This window comes from Seriola lalandi, unplaced genomic scaffold, assembly GCF_002814215.2.
Source record: "Seriola lalandi dorsalis isolate HSWRI2012SDOR001 ecotype SW California unplaced genomic scaffold, Sedor1 jcf7180002054795, whole genome shotgun sequence".
In the NCBI taxonomy this organism is placed as follows: Eukaryota; Metazoa; Chordata; class Actinopteri; order Carangiformes; family Carangidae; genus Seriola; species Seriola lalandi.
The window spans coordinates 846,440-861,383 of record NW_019525348.1 but is presented as its reverse complement, the minus strand read 5'-3'; positions in this window follow the sequence as shown (position 1 = coordinate 861,383).

Below are 14,944 nucleotides of genomic sequence, written 5' to 3'. Positions count from 1 at the left end.
AAATGAATGTGTGTAATGCTCAGAGTGGTTGGAGTCTCAGCACCTTCAAAATATGAAATACCTGCCTGGGCCTTTTAAAACAATAGAGGCTGGTATATGAGCCAGACTACTGTTGAGTCTGAGAACTCCCACACTGAGAAGAAGAGAAAGATGAGAAGGTGTGTGTGGAGCAGTGAATGTGCTGTCAGTCCATCGGCTTGGACTTGAGGGTCTCTGCTGTGTGGGTTCTCAGGGTTATCAGCCTTTCTCAGATATGAGCGACCTCCTCTGTCACCACCCAGGGGTGAGTGGCCCGCCAACAGGGGAGGAGCGGAGATAATGCGTCCGATTGACAGCCTTGTCTCGCCCTGTTAAACTGTCGTCCTCCCACCCTGTGAACTTCCCACACCCTTCAGGCATCAGTCCCGCCAAGGAGCATTCCTCTGTTGCTCTAGTTCTGCCTAAATACGGACTGGCCACGCAGGAGCCTATGCAAGGCAAGAGGAAAATGACTGAAAATACTCTATGTTTGGAGGCAGAAACGTCCTTCTGATGGTTTTAGCACCAAAATTACACCTCAGTTTCCTGTGGGTCACACCACCCCTCAGGGATCAAAGGTCAAGTCTATGCAGGATATTGCAAAGTCATCATCGTCATCAACATTTCTATTAATTTAGTTCTTGTTAAACAAGTCATATCAATACACAGCAATAAGCCAGAAGAGGGAGGGAAGAAGAAGAAGACCGCAAGCTGGATGTAAATGGATGTAAACTGTTGACTTGGCAAATGTTTTATGAGGAAGGAAACACATTTGTTAAACCTCAAGGATTCACAAGCTGTGTTTTGGTGAGTAATAGTGAATTTAAACCAGTGACAGACAGAGTGAAGACTAGTAACCAGAAAGCAGAACGAGAGAGAGAGAGAGAGAGAGAGAGAGAGAGACTGGAAAACTACTGCCCTTCACCTAATGTTCTGTTAACTTGTAGACATAATATGATTATAAATCTATGTAAATATAGATATTTAAATATTTCTGCTGTGACTGTGGCGGCACACGTAGCAAACTTTCTCCATGCAATTGCGAAATATATTATTATTGTCATTATTGAGCATTTTCTTCACAAATTTGAATATTTTGTGATTTGAATAATTTTCCTCCCAGATGTAGCGACCAAATCTATAACTGTTACTGATACCTGTTACATCAACAACTGCGGTTAGCCTGCAAAAATGATGGTTTGCATGAGGATGGCCCCCCCCCCCCCGATTTAACCAGAAACTTTGTTTACAAAAAAACTCCTGCTGGTTGTGACATGATGTCTGTTTTGTAATTTCATTGGTGCAAAATCTGTTTGAACAAAATACTTGGTTATATCTGTTGAGTTCCAACAGCCAAACAGGAGGTTTGGAGCATATCACTGTGCAGGTTGTTGGTTAGCTCAGGTGAGGTCACAGGGATTTCTCCTGCTGTGAGTTTTCACAGTTTGGAGGCATTAAAGAAAGACACCAGCTTGCACCCTCTGTTCTATAATACAAGATGAACACAGCACCGAGGCTACATCCAAAATACTATATATCTGTTTTAAAACTCATTTCTTTCGCTACGTTATTTTTTTGTGCCTCCCACCCACACCATGCTGCCGTTTTTGACATTCAGAAACGCTGCTGGTCACGTTTTAGTTCGAAAACTCTGGGGTTGTGTTGTAGTCTGGACAGACAGAAACACAGACCTTTGAAAACGATGACATAGACACCCACGGTAGCTCCCTGATTGGCTCTCATCAGCCTCGACTACAAGGGGTGAAAGCAACATAATAATAAAATACAAGTGTTACTGCCCTTGTTGTCTCTGCTAGCAGCTGTTGTTCAGTTAAATTCTGCATTCTAACACTGCAGCTGTCGTTGCTGTTCCTCGTTCATAGTATTTTGTGCGACTAATCAACTTCAGAGTAGACAATCTGCTTCCTGTTTACACCGGCTCGCACATACCTAGTGTACGTGATTGCTCAGGCAGTGTATAAGGTATGACATTCTGCACTCAGTAGTGCACTACAGAAGGTGACAGTGTGCGTCCAAGCAATGTGCTCAGCTGTCACTCACCTGCTGCAGAGGGAAGATGGTTTTATCCTGTTGTGAAAAATATGAATAATAGGAACAGATGGAGAATCAAGACCACAACGTCCCCATCCACAGGACACCAGGGGTCACTGATGGTGTGATGAGTATGAAAATGATGTGAATCATATGCTGAGGTCTTCACAGTCACCAGATCTCAACCCAGTTGAACTGCTATGGGAGATTTTGGACTGCACTCTCCACCACCATCATCAAGACACCAAATGAAGGAGTATCCTTAGGAAGAATGGAGTTCATCCTCCAGTAGAGTTCAGACACTAGAAGAATCAATGCAAAGGAGCAGTGAAGCTGTTCCGGCTCAACACCTTAATAAAACACTTTATTTAGGTTTTTCCTTTGATTTGTCACCAGCCTGTATCTAATATTGTTATAGCTCCTATTTCCTTACACAAAAGTAAACTTTAAAGCTAATCTATGAATGAGTTTTGAATGATTTAATATGTGGTGGATGTTATATAACAGGTAGCAACCAGTACATTCAACAATCATTCAAAAGAAAAGTTATTTTGTGTTTAAGCTCCGTTGCCAGTGAACCAGTCTACACTGTGAATTTCAAGTCATCGCAAAGTACCACGGCTGCAGAGTTTCAAAGCCCATTGCATCATCACACCTTGTCACCTCTTCATTCTGAAACACTCTCTCAGTTCAGTGGAGCGGCAGTTGTTGGGTCTCTCTGTCATCAGCAGGCAGCCCGTCAACATGCTGCGTGTTGTCTGCAGGTTCACCTGGAGTGCCATGCTGGACCTGCCTGCTCAGCCCCCGTCCTGCAGCTCCAGCTCCTGATGGTGCTGTGCAGAGCTGTGCTCCAGCTCTAACCCCCAGAGCAGCATATGGTAAAGTCATCAGGGCCCAGCGTCCCTTTGAAGAAGGGGACCGAAAGAAACACAACAGCTCTGAACACGATGCCGTGTCTCCCTTTTCCACCAGCCCCACTTTTTTCTTTTCCTTTTTGAAAAAATTCCTACAAGACCCCGTATTACTCTCTGCTTTTTCAATTTATTTCCCTCCTGCTCGCTGCCTGATCTCTCCCTCCCTCCCTCCCTCTGTCTCTCACTCATTCCACTTAACCCTAACCTGCCTCTTCATTCAGCTCTCACTTTCTGTCTCAGTACCTTTCTCTGCAATGCTCCTCACAGGTGACACAGACCAGTTGTTTTCTGTTTTCAATATGAAAAGCGAAAGGCTGCTCCGGGTCACAGTTTTTTGACCTTTTAAAATGATACAAATCTCATTTAAAGGATGATTAGAGACTTGAAGCTCTAAACCACCACTTTGGGTGTCCTGACACCTCTGGTTTGGGATGTCAGATCTGGACCGTCACAGAGCACTAAAACTCCAAACACAAATTGCTGACATTCTTTAAGAACCAAGCCAACTGAAAGACAGAAGAGCTGAGTGCACATGCACATATTTGTGTTGGTCCATGTGTGTGTGTGTGTGTGTGTGTGTGGTGTGTGGTGTGTCTGTCAGAGATGTCACACATGCTGCTCCACTCAGCATCAGGCCCATTTGGTGGTCGTCCTCTCAGGAATGTGAAGACTGCGGCCGCCTGATGTTACCCTCTGTGCTCACTAATGTCATTGTCATGGCACACGGCCATATTAGGTTTCTCTCTCAGTTTTTCAATAAGTAAAAAATAATGAGACATCACTATCAGAAGTCAGAGATTAAAATGCTTACTTTTTGTTCTGATATTCATTACAAAAATAAAACTGATGCTTTCTCTGCATTTTGTCCTTCCATCCACTCAAACTGCACAAGAACCATGTAAGAGCATAAACGCTCTTATTCATCACCCTCCCTGAAGTCTCTTACATTGAGTGTTGAATCATTTATGTCCTTTTTTGTTCAGAAAATTGGCAGGATTAGAGTCCAAATCTCACCATCTCAATTTATTTTACTGCACAGTGTGATATCACAGGTTTTTAGTTCATATCAGGTTTAGATCTGAACTTTATTGAACCATGCAAACTCAGTTACTAAAGAGGAAGAAAATACGTTTTTAAAAAAGTAAAAAGTGCTATAAAATGCACGCTATAATAGTAAATACACAGGTAAGTGAATTATTTTATAACTGATAGCTCAGTCAGACATATGAAGGACAACGAATAGCATGAAAATTTCCTCCTCTTATTATTTATCAAGTCTTTCTCTTCAGGGGTTGTTCCTCTTTTTTTTTTTTTTTTTAAATCAACTGTTGTTCAGCCCCAGCTGAAAAAAATAAAATCTTACTGCTGAAAATCTTGATAATTTTAGAATCATATCAAAACACATTTGCAGCTGATATCCTTTATGAACAGTTTATGAAAGTTTCGGTCTGGTTTTTGAAAGTATCATAGTACAGAAGTTGCATGTTAATTGATCAACTGAAACACTGGATGGCTGAGACTGGGACTTGATCTACACTGGTTCAAGTCTTACCTGAGTGACTCTCCACTGTATAAATTGGGAACGTCTTGTTTCACTATGGAAATATTACCTGTGGCATTCCTCAAGGATCTATTCATGGCCCATTATTGTTATCTAGCTACATGTTAAAACTGGGTCATGTCAAAGCCAGGGATCATGTACAAAGCCTTGGTTAGAATACTGAAATGTGGTGTATACACAGGAAGCTGGAACCTTGGTCTGAGAATGTACGATCGCCACTGTGCTCACCAGGAAGCCATCCACTGTGCACCCTGCCAGTTTGTAGTTCCCAACCATGCTGTTTATTAGCATTAATGAAACATGGGCCACCTTGCCACAATATTACTCAGTGACATTTGTGCATCAAATATTATTTGCATGTTCATCCAATGAAAACGCTTTTTATTAACAAAGAAATTCATCCTCTGATGGAACCTTTATAGCAAAGAAATTGCACTTAAATGTTAGCCTGGTCAACCACATCGTATGGGAACTTTATATACCTGACATACAGATGATCCCATCCCATGCAGTCAGTATAGCCCGGTTCAAGGATGACTGGCACAGTCTGGACCAGTCTGCCAGTTCCCTTTGAAATCCCCCTGTTGCCAACAAACCCAGAGTGGTCAGCACGTAAGGGAATAGGAAATATGCCACTCTCTAGGAAATCGTTGTCAGTCATCAAGATCGGCCAAGAAATCTGCTTGGTCTCTAAATACACGTTCCCTTCTAATGCTGCCATTGGCTATGTCCTCTAATCAGGTCAAAGCTGCCATTGCTGTTAGGGCATGTATTGCATCATTTTGCACATGCTTTTATGTCCACTTATTTAATTGCATACATGTGTGTTACTGTTTACACTGTGGCCCATGTGCCTATGCTGTGCAACTCAGAAGAATAATTGTTTTCACGTGTCTGACAGACTTGTAAACCGATTCCTAATGTTATACTGCATTGTCTCTAAATGTCGCCAATCAACTATAACCATTAGAAACATGCATACATGTATTCCATGGAAGCTGGCGCGGAGGAACGCAAATTCCCACGTTTTGGTGCGGACGCAACTATGAGGCCTCAGGGGAGGAGAAAGGAACAGACACTGATGGAGATATTAGTGGAGAGTGAAGATGGAAGACTTTTCATGAGACTGAAGCGTTTTCAGTGAGTCAGTCTCCAACGCACCTATTGGGTTGCAGTAGGAACTGCAGAATATATTAATCGAAAAGTTGGTTGTGCACATGATCATAGAGGTTTCTGTGGTTATTTTTCAACAGTCCTAAACATAAAGGGGGTTATGTGGTTTTAAGGTTTTTACGGGTGTATTTCACCAAATAAATACTATGTAACAAAATGTTTTGCTTGTCCTTAACTCCTCTTTCACTGGGGTTCAGGAGGTTTGTCATGTGCAAGTTCTTTTTTGTCCATGTCTTTATTTGGGACCTAATTATCTGAGCCCCAGTTTATTATTTGACCACAGTTTCTTCTAAGATGCTACTATCAACTTTCTCAGAGATGCCTGTCAAATCCAGTCCAACTAAAAGCGTAGAAAACTTTTCAACACAGCCAACTCACAGGGTGAACAAACGTCTAGATCTGGAGAATTTCTTTCACTTTATCTTGGATGTTTGGTTTGTAGTTGTCCTTAAATCTTATGCACAGGAAATGGCACATGGTAATATTCAGATTCCCGTGTCACATTGAAGGCAGACGACTCCTAAGTGTCACCTGTAACTCCTGGACCTGCTGCGCCTCCCTCCTCCTCGCTGATAAGCTGTTACCTGTGTGACTGCAGACTCTGGTCAACCTTTACATGAACACAGGGAAGCCACCATGTGTCAGTGACGTCACACACACACAGGTGTTATGATGCTTGATTTGTCCTCTCTCCTGACCACGCTGTAATCAGATTTCATACACAGAGGACACACAGTGAGGTGTTGAGTTGCAGCTAACAGAATTCATCTGAAACCCAATTATCAGTGTCCTGCTCCTACAAAGAGACAGTGAATCAATTTGACTCACAGAGGTGTGTGTTTGATCAGGAACAACACACATCCACCCCTCTCTCTCTGCACAACACGCTACACACACATGTAGCGGTAGAGTGGGCAAATTTAGGACCAGTTGGGATTCTAATCAATTGGATAGACCCCACTTCACACACACACACACACACACACACACACACACACACACACACTCGTCACACCATGAGTCCATCAGTGGGAACTGAGCAGCTTCCGCCTTAAACCCACACAGCTCCACAGTTTCCCACGCTGGTTTACACACGTCTTCCTTACCACCTCGCCCACGCCTGTGTGTGTGTGTGCGTGTATGTGGAGGAGGGTGGCGAGGGGTGTTATGTGTGTGTGTTTATGTTTTTCGTTGTATATTAAAGAGTATTTATGAGGATGTGTGTGTGTTCTAATGGAATATTGAATATCTGCGGATGCAGTGGTCGATTAGGTCTCAGATAGTGTTTTTAATGTATATGCACTTACATGTGTGTGTACATGTTGAGGTGTAGTGGTATATTACACAGTAGTTTTTTGAGTCTGTTAATGTTACTGTACATAATTATAATTTTTGAGTGTCTTTGAATATGCATGTTCATTCTTTCCCACGTATGTACTTGAACATGTCACATGTATGTAAGTGTGTGTGAGCATGTAAGCATGTGTGAGTGTGCATGTGCCCACAGTCTGCTCGCTGCATCGTTCTCAGACGTTCATTGGGCTCAGCTAATTCTCCGCAGCGGCAGGTTGCCAGGTATTTTTACTGCCTCACCTCTGTGTGTGTGTGTGTGTGTGTGTGTGTGTGTGTGTCGTGGACGGTGTTAGCAGAGCGTGGATGTGAAAAGCAGACCAGCGACGTCCAGCGGACTGAAGTGAAGGCAGAGAACATGGACTGGAGAAAATCCAGAGGCAGCACTCTCACCCTTAGCCATGAGGCCCTGCACGATCACTGATCACTGACATGCGTATACACAGACCACGCTACAACACACACACGGACACGATAGCTCAAGTTAAATTGTGCAGTACAATTTCACAGAAATGCATGTTATTTGTGTTGCATGTAAGCGCTTCACATGGAGATCAACGGCAGAAATCAGGTAACAGACAGTGAACACTGTGGGCTCGAAGGACAAGGCACATGCAAGAGGAAAAGCACAAACATGAAGGGAAACACACTCCAAATCTAAAAATGCAACAAATACTAAAACACATACAAACAGGGCAAACATAAGCAATAAGGACTGCTACATTGGGAGCGCTCCACGACACCTGAGGGAGTGATGGGCTGCATGGGAATAAGAAGCAAAACACAGATACTTCTGCCTGCCCATCAGACCTGTTCTGAAACTAAGTCTTTGTTAACTTTTGATATTATTCAGGCAAGAAAGTCCAACCATTTAGATATCAAACATGTGGTCAGTTTAAACAACATCTCTTTGTACACATGTAAGGTTCCTGTGCCTGCTGAGACCAGTGGTCATCTCAGCTCCTGAGTTGATCAGCCGGTCACTGTGTATTGCACTGGGTGAAGAAATTCAGCGGAGGCTACATCCCTGCTGAAACCAGCTAAACGAGAGGCCGGTGGAATCTCTTCCTTATCACCCTCTGCTTTGCTGGTCATTAGCAATGCTAGGCTAACAACTGGTATTCCTTGGCTAAACACTAGCATACCTACACTACCTTAAAATAGGATATAGAAACAGGGCACTTGATTTTCAAAGTAAAAGCTCTGTTGTCTCACTGAACTCTCAGTGTTACAATGAATAAATACAGACAGTGATGGAGAAGCCTTTTTTAATGGCTTGTTGTTACCTTGGTTACAGGTTTAGTGCAGAGCAGAGGGATCAGTCTACACTGAGAACTGTTGATGAATTTGGGGCGGAAAAAAAAAAGTTTTCATTACATCAATAAATAATTGTACAATTTCATAAATGACAAAAACATATTTTGTGTTATTTTTAACAAAATGTTCCTAAAAGGTCACAATCAATATGATTTGAATATATGGTTTAATGTGGTTTACATAAGTGCTTGGTGGTTAGCAGCCTGAGGTATATGAGTTTGCATTTAAGGGCTAAATAATGCTCATCATCTCATTGACGCTGTACTGTACAGATTGTGTCATAGTGAATATCTCTTCTGTATGAAACCGCACCTACAACTTCTGTAATGTCAACATTTTGTTTATATGTGAGAGAATCAATAAAGTCGTTCAAGTCAAACCTTTTATAAGTGTTGAAACAGCACCGTGAACAGTATGAGCCATGTTTCCATGTCCGTTGAGCTAGCTTTGGTACGCTAGTTGTTAGCCTAGGAGAGTGATAAGAAAGAAATACAGCTATTCTCTTAGTTACCAGCGCCGGCTTATCATTGGCTGATGCTGTCTTTAGCCTCTGCCGACTTCTCAGTAGTCTTAATGTTGTCCCTTACCTTGCACCATAAATGTGCGCCATCGTCCCGAGGAGAACAGTCTGATCTCAGTAAGCCTTTTGGTAATTCACTGCTGGCTCTGTTGTCCATAGGGTTTTCATATATGTTATAATTCGTTTTGAAAAATAAAGTTTAGTCTCAGAGATGAAATATAATATTTGTTTCTGCCAGTTTGTGTGAAGCTAAAGTTTGTGTGGTCCATGTCAGAGAAGCAGAGACATGGTCATCTGCTTCACTGTGACTTACTTCACAGTAACAGCTCAAGTCATGAAACACATGTGAGGCTGTGGAGACTCTGAGCTGACCTCTGCTTCAACATGACCCTGTGCCACCAGGTCAGAGTCAGTCCAGGTAAACTGTGTGTATGTGTGTGTGTGTGTGTGTGTGTGTGTGTGTGTGTGTGTGTGTGTGTGTGTGTGTGTGTGTGTGTGTCAGTGTGTCACAGGACAGCGTCCATTTGAGGCCAGTGTGCAGGTCTGTGTGTGTCGTTAGATGAGTGTGTGTCAGAGTCACTGTGGTGGTCCTCAACCCTCCTGCCTGGAACTAGATGACACCTACAGACTGGAAACACTTCAACATTAACAAGTGACCCGTTTCATCATTACTGTAGAATAATAGTTACAATATGTTCATCATTAGTTCATTAGTTGACATTTCTTAGACGAGAAATTGACCTAACTATTGTTCTCTGCAGCTTTCTAACCTCTCATGTCACTTTATCATTCATTTGCAAATGTGCAAAGACATGACTGCAAACGGTCCTGACGGTCCTGAACGTTTATGGAACAGATCCACAGCGGGAACTTCACAATCTGCAGCTCAGGTTTCCCCACAACCTGAACTTTGAACAACCTTCCTGTACCACTGAACTGTCATTTCGAACAGACAACAACAGAAGAGATGCTGCTGATATTATTAACAATATACCTTCCTTGAAGAGCCCGGGCGGCTCATCTGGTGGAGTGCATACCATGAAGGTTCGAGTCCAGCCTGAGGTCCTTAGCTGCATGTCATCCCCTCCCTCTCTTCAACTTTCCTGTCTCTCTCTCACTGCAGCTCTTTCTCAGTGTCCAAAACAATATACTTTTTACGTAAACGTGAAATACGAGTTTACACACCAACAGTGAATCCATGATTCTGCTTTCTCCAGCACAAGCCGGTCAGTGGATTAAACTGACATCCAGCAAAATCTGCATGTAAGTCCTTAGACTTGTGTAACATTGTTTGAAATGAATTAATATCCATTTATTTTAGATTTGACTGCCCAGTTGCAGATCAATCACAACACTCCTTCGCCCCAGGCAGCTGAACACTCAGGACGCTGGAGATGCTCCGCAGACTCATCTCCTGCAAACATGGCTTCAGTGTCTGACAAGTGTTGAACACATCCAGGCGTCAGAGCAGATCCAAACGGGGGTTGCTGCTGAAACCTCTGCGCTGGGTTTAAGTGCTCATATGGAATGGGTATTACGAGCATGTGTTCCTTGAAGGAGGGTATATTTGGTCAAACCCAGCAGGGCAATCAAAGACGCCCTGGATTTCAGACTGGAAATGTCTGTAAATTCATAGATGCCAGGCTCTCTCTCTCTCTCTCTCTCTCTCTCTCTCTCTCGCTCTCTCTCCATCCAGATGGATAAACAGTTGAAGGCACACACACCTAATGACTGGGGCCTGAGAAAGTGAGTGGAGAACCACAGAGTTACTTGAGACTTCTGGCTCAGCTCCGTCTATTATTTGGATCTCTGTAACTGTTTTTGGGGCAGAGCGGAACAACAGAACTTACCTGAACACAATTCACCAGGTGAAGTCAGCTGACAGTGACAGTATGTATTATCAACGAGACACAGTCACCCACAGAAAAAGTTCACAAAGTCAGATTTGCACCAGTGTTGGTTTGAGTCTGGGCCCAGAGCCTGATGCTGAGTTGTGTCTGTGTTGGATCAACAGCTGATTGACTTGGTGTGTTACTTGTGTTGGCGTCACTAATACTACAGAATATGACGTGACGAGTGTAAATATTAATGTATATGTGTGATGTAAGATGACAAAAAATGAGTGACTAATGATGAAGTAATTAATAAAGAATGAGTGATTACTGGTTTCAGTGGCTGGTTCAGAGTTAATCAGAAACTACTTAAGAAGAAAGGGCTCGTTATTCAGAGATACTCATCGACACATCACCTAATGATAATATAGTTTATTATCCTAGATTCAGGGTTATTCAGGAACTACTCATTAACAAATCATTTCTTATCAGGGGCCAGTTGCACCAAACACCTTAAGTTAAGATTTTCCTTTAACTTTGAGTTAAGATTTCCTTCAAATAAAGACAGTTGCACAAAACACCCTTAAGTCTTCTCCTTAAGGTTTCCTTAAAATGTTCACTTGAGTATTTCATGTTTACTCCTTATCTTAGTTCTATAATTAATGAATCACTAAAGTTAGTTAAACTATTGCACATAAGACCTGAGCAACCAAAGGGAGGGAAAAAAAATGAAGAAAATGAACCTTTTAAGAGTTTCTGAGCAACACACTTAAGTAACTCCCTCAGCTAAGGAGAGATTCAACCTTAAGTGTCATGCTTTATGACTGTTTCATCTTTAGTAAGCAGTGTGCATGCATATCAGTGTATTTATCAGCGTTGGTGTCTGACCAGCCAGACAACAACATTCAGAAACACCAGAGAGTCGTGAGGGAGGAGATGTTGCTCTTTGAGAAAAGTCACAAAGTGCTTTACAGTGCTGCGACCTCAAAAGCTCCATCACCACAAGTTTTTAAACGGGGTGCGAGGGACAGACAGTGGGTTTGACTGATGAGTCTGGGTGGAGGAGATCGGATCGTGCAGGAGCTTGAGGACGGTGCGGTGCTCTGTAACTTTAACTGAGCTGCAGTAACGTTACCTTGCACTAACTGCCTGGCTTTGTTCGGTCAGGACGAAGAACCACGGAGCAGGTGCAACGTTTCATCTCTGACCTTTTAACTTCTGTTTGTACCAGTTTTAAGTGACTCTTGTTTGTTTTAATTTAATGACCTTTTTTTAAGTGGTATTTTTAGTTGCTCGACATCATTGTAAATAAGGGCTTTACTCTCGGTGATAGGTTTGAATGCCTGTAACTAGAGACTGACAGTGGGCTCCCCATGTCTACACACTGTGGTCCTTCAGCACAGGAAGACACACTTTGACTTTAGACACTAACTGGTGGGAAATCATAGCAACTATCGCTCATTTGAATCGCACTGAGGCACGATCCACCTCAGCTCAAAGAGAAGAAGGGAGCAGAGAGTGGAAGGATGGAGGGAGGAGGAAGAGCAGAGGGAGGAGGGGGAGGTGGCAGATGGCTGCAGAGCAGGAACGACGGAGGGAGAGAGAGGTGTAACCAAGGTGGTGAGGTGAAGAAAGGGAAGTTAGAGGAGGGGAAAAAGGAGGATGATATTTGTTAGAAGGAGAGAAACGTGGAACTTCATCGGGACCATCTTCTACAGAAGGAACAGTTCCACTGAAAACAGCTGTCAGTGAGCCCTGGGGATTTTTCAGCTCTGTGAGCATCACTTACCAAATTCCATTCACCTCCAATGAATGCATTGGGATGGAGGCAGACATGTGAAAGTGTGTTGTAATGTAGATCTTCCCGTCAGTTTCATGTCATTTCACACAGTGTGAAAGTCAGTTTGCCTCGATTAAGAGCAAGTGCACTTTTATTAAACAAAATATACACTATGAGAAACAATAATCCACAAATGTAAAAACTATTTTGAATGATTAGCAATATACACTGTAATGTATAAAAACAACAAAAGCCCTATATAAAAGCAATAAAACATACAATATAGGACATGAGTCCCATAAAAGCAATATATGACCATAAAGGTTGTGACTCCACGGGTCAGCTAACAGAGATTCAAAAACATCAAAAGGAACTGAGCCACCTAATTTGAATCTTTTTTGCATGTTATTCCAATTGTGTGGCGCATAAAATTCTAATTTCCCAATCTCTGTGCTAACACCTTGATTCTCTGGCTTTTGCATCAGTTACATTATTATTATTGGTACTGCAGTGCAGACTGTTCAGATCAGCCTCCACTTTACCACTGCATAACTACACAAGCATCATGTGACCCTGTAAACGCCAAAAACAGATATGATGTTTACAGCCAGTCCCGGTCTACCTGAGGTTTCAATATGCTAACAGATGATTTTTATAGCAGTCGCTGCCAAATGAAAAATGTTACTTAATGTATAATATATATAGTTGGTAGTAAGTGGCCAAAAACATACAAAACACCGGCAGGTTAAAGGTATATGGTTCATTTAGTGAAGCTACAACTTTAAGTGTCCCGTGACGGCCCGAATGTTTTTACAGACATTTTAACATTAATATTGTCAAATATGAACCTGTTTTATTTTCAGTGTAGAATGTGTTTTTTTCCTAAGGCGACACTGGTGGAGCTTTGGTCATGAGTGGAGGAACAGAGAGGGAGAGAGGGAGAGAAGGAGCAGAGGGGGAAGGGTGTTTGCCCCCTGCAGGGCTGCTGATGGATGCAGGGCTCCTGGGGTTAAGGGGAGGGCAGCCAGACCCTGAGCCGGGGTACAGAGTGGCAGCTACCTGCCGCTCATCTCACACACACACACACACACACACACACACACACACACACACATACACACACACAAGTAGTAGTAGTAGCTTTTATTACAGTATTCAGTCAAACACTTTTATGTACATCATCGCACACACACTGACCCACTTCATGTCTCACATGGGGGTTGTATGTTTAACTGTACACTCTGTGACCAACACACACACACACACACACACAGAGCAGGAGATGCTAATGGGAGGGAGGGAAGGAAACAGGAAAACAAACCATGTGACAACAAGAATTGTGTCAGAGCAGCAGATAACAGATGAAGTGACTGCAGCGTGATGATGCAGACAGAGCAGGGCTCCACTCACAGCTCCGCTCCGCTCTGTCTTTAGTACTGTCATATTACACCATCAAGGACATTGGGGGCAACTGACTCAACCTACACCTAGTTATCCACCCACTACCATCCCTCACCCTCCCCCCTCCCCTTCCTGGAGCGCCCACTGGTGGCTCAATCCCTTTATGACACGCAGACGCTCAACCCATCTTCTCTGATGTCTTATCAACATGTGCCGCAGCCAACCTGAACATGGTGGATTCATAAATCTGCTGCATTTAAAGTCACCTCAAAGAAAGTAAGAGGCCGCCTCTGTGGTGGTCTGGTCCTGCCCGGGCCCTGAGGTCCGGTCCGTCCTCTGCGTTTCCACTACAGAGGGAGCAGGGTGACGTTCTCAACGGGCCGCTTCACCTTCACTAAACACCTTGTGTTCATTATTAATCAGACTGCTGAGTTTCTGTGTCCTTGTTGTGGCCGATACTCAGCGCTCTAATTAATGGTCAGATCAATCAATAAAGTCTAACTGATAATGGTCGCGTTCTGTCATAAAAGGGCGCGGTTTGCAGATAATTAATGTCTCATGGCAGAAACAAAACGAGGTCCATTGACGGCTGTTAATGAACTGATGTTTCTGTCATCCTCCTCCAGATTTTCATGTATTACTTCGGATGAACCCGTGAATGCGTCTTTAAGAGTCTGCTCGTTTCTGCAGCGGCGGCTTCTGAGGCCGCTCTCTTTATCAAATGAAGGGAGGTGGGGGGGGGGGGTGTTTTAAAAACGCTAATCGCCTGTAATCCTTTTAATATGTCTCACACTTTGCTCTGTCAATACACAAAGCTGCTGCAGCTCCAGCTTCACCAAACTGGAAAAGTCCTGAAGTGGAGAAACTGGAGTATTAATGTGCAGATAGAGAGGAGGGTCCGCAGGGGGGGGGGGGGTCATCAGGTTACTGCTTTATGCACTCAAATGAGACGCGGTCATTTTTACATTTTCACTGTTATTCTTTTTTAGAGTTGCGGTGGCGGCGCGAGCTTGGGGCAGCCCAGGC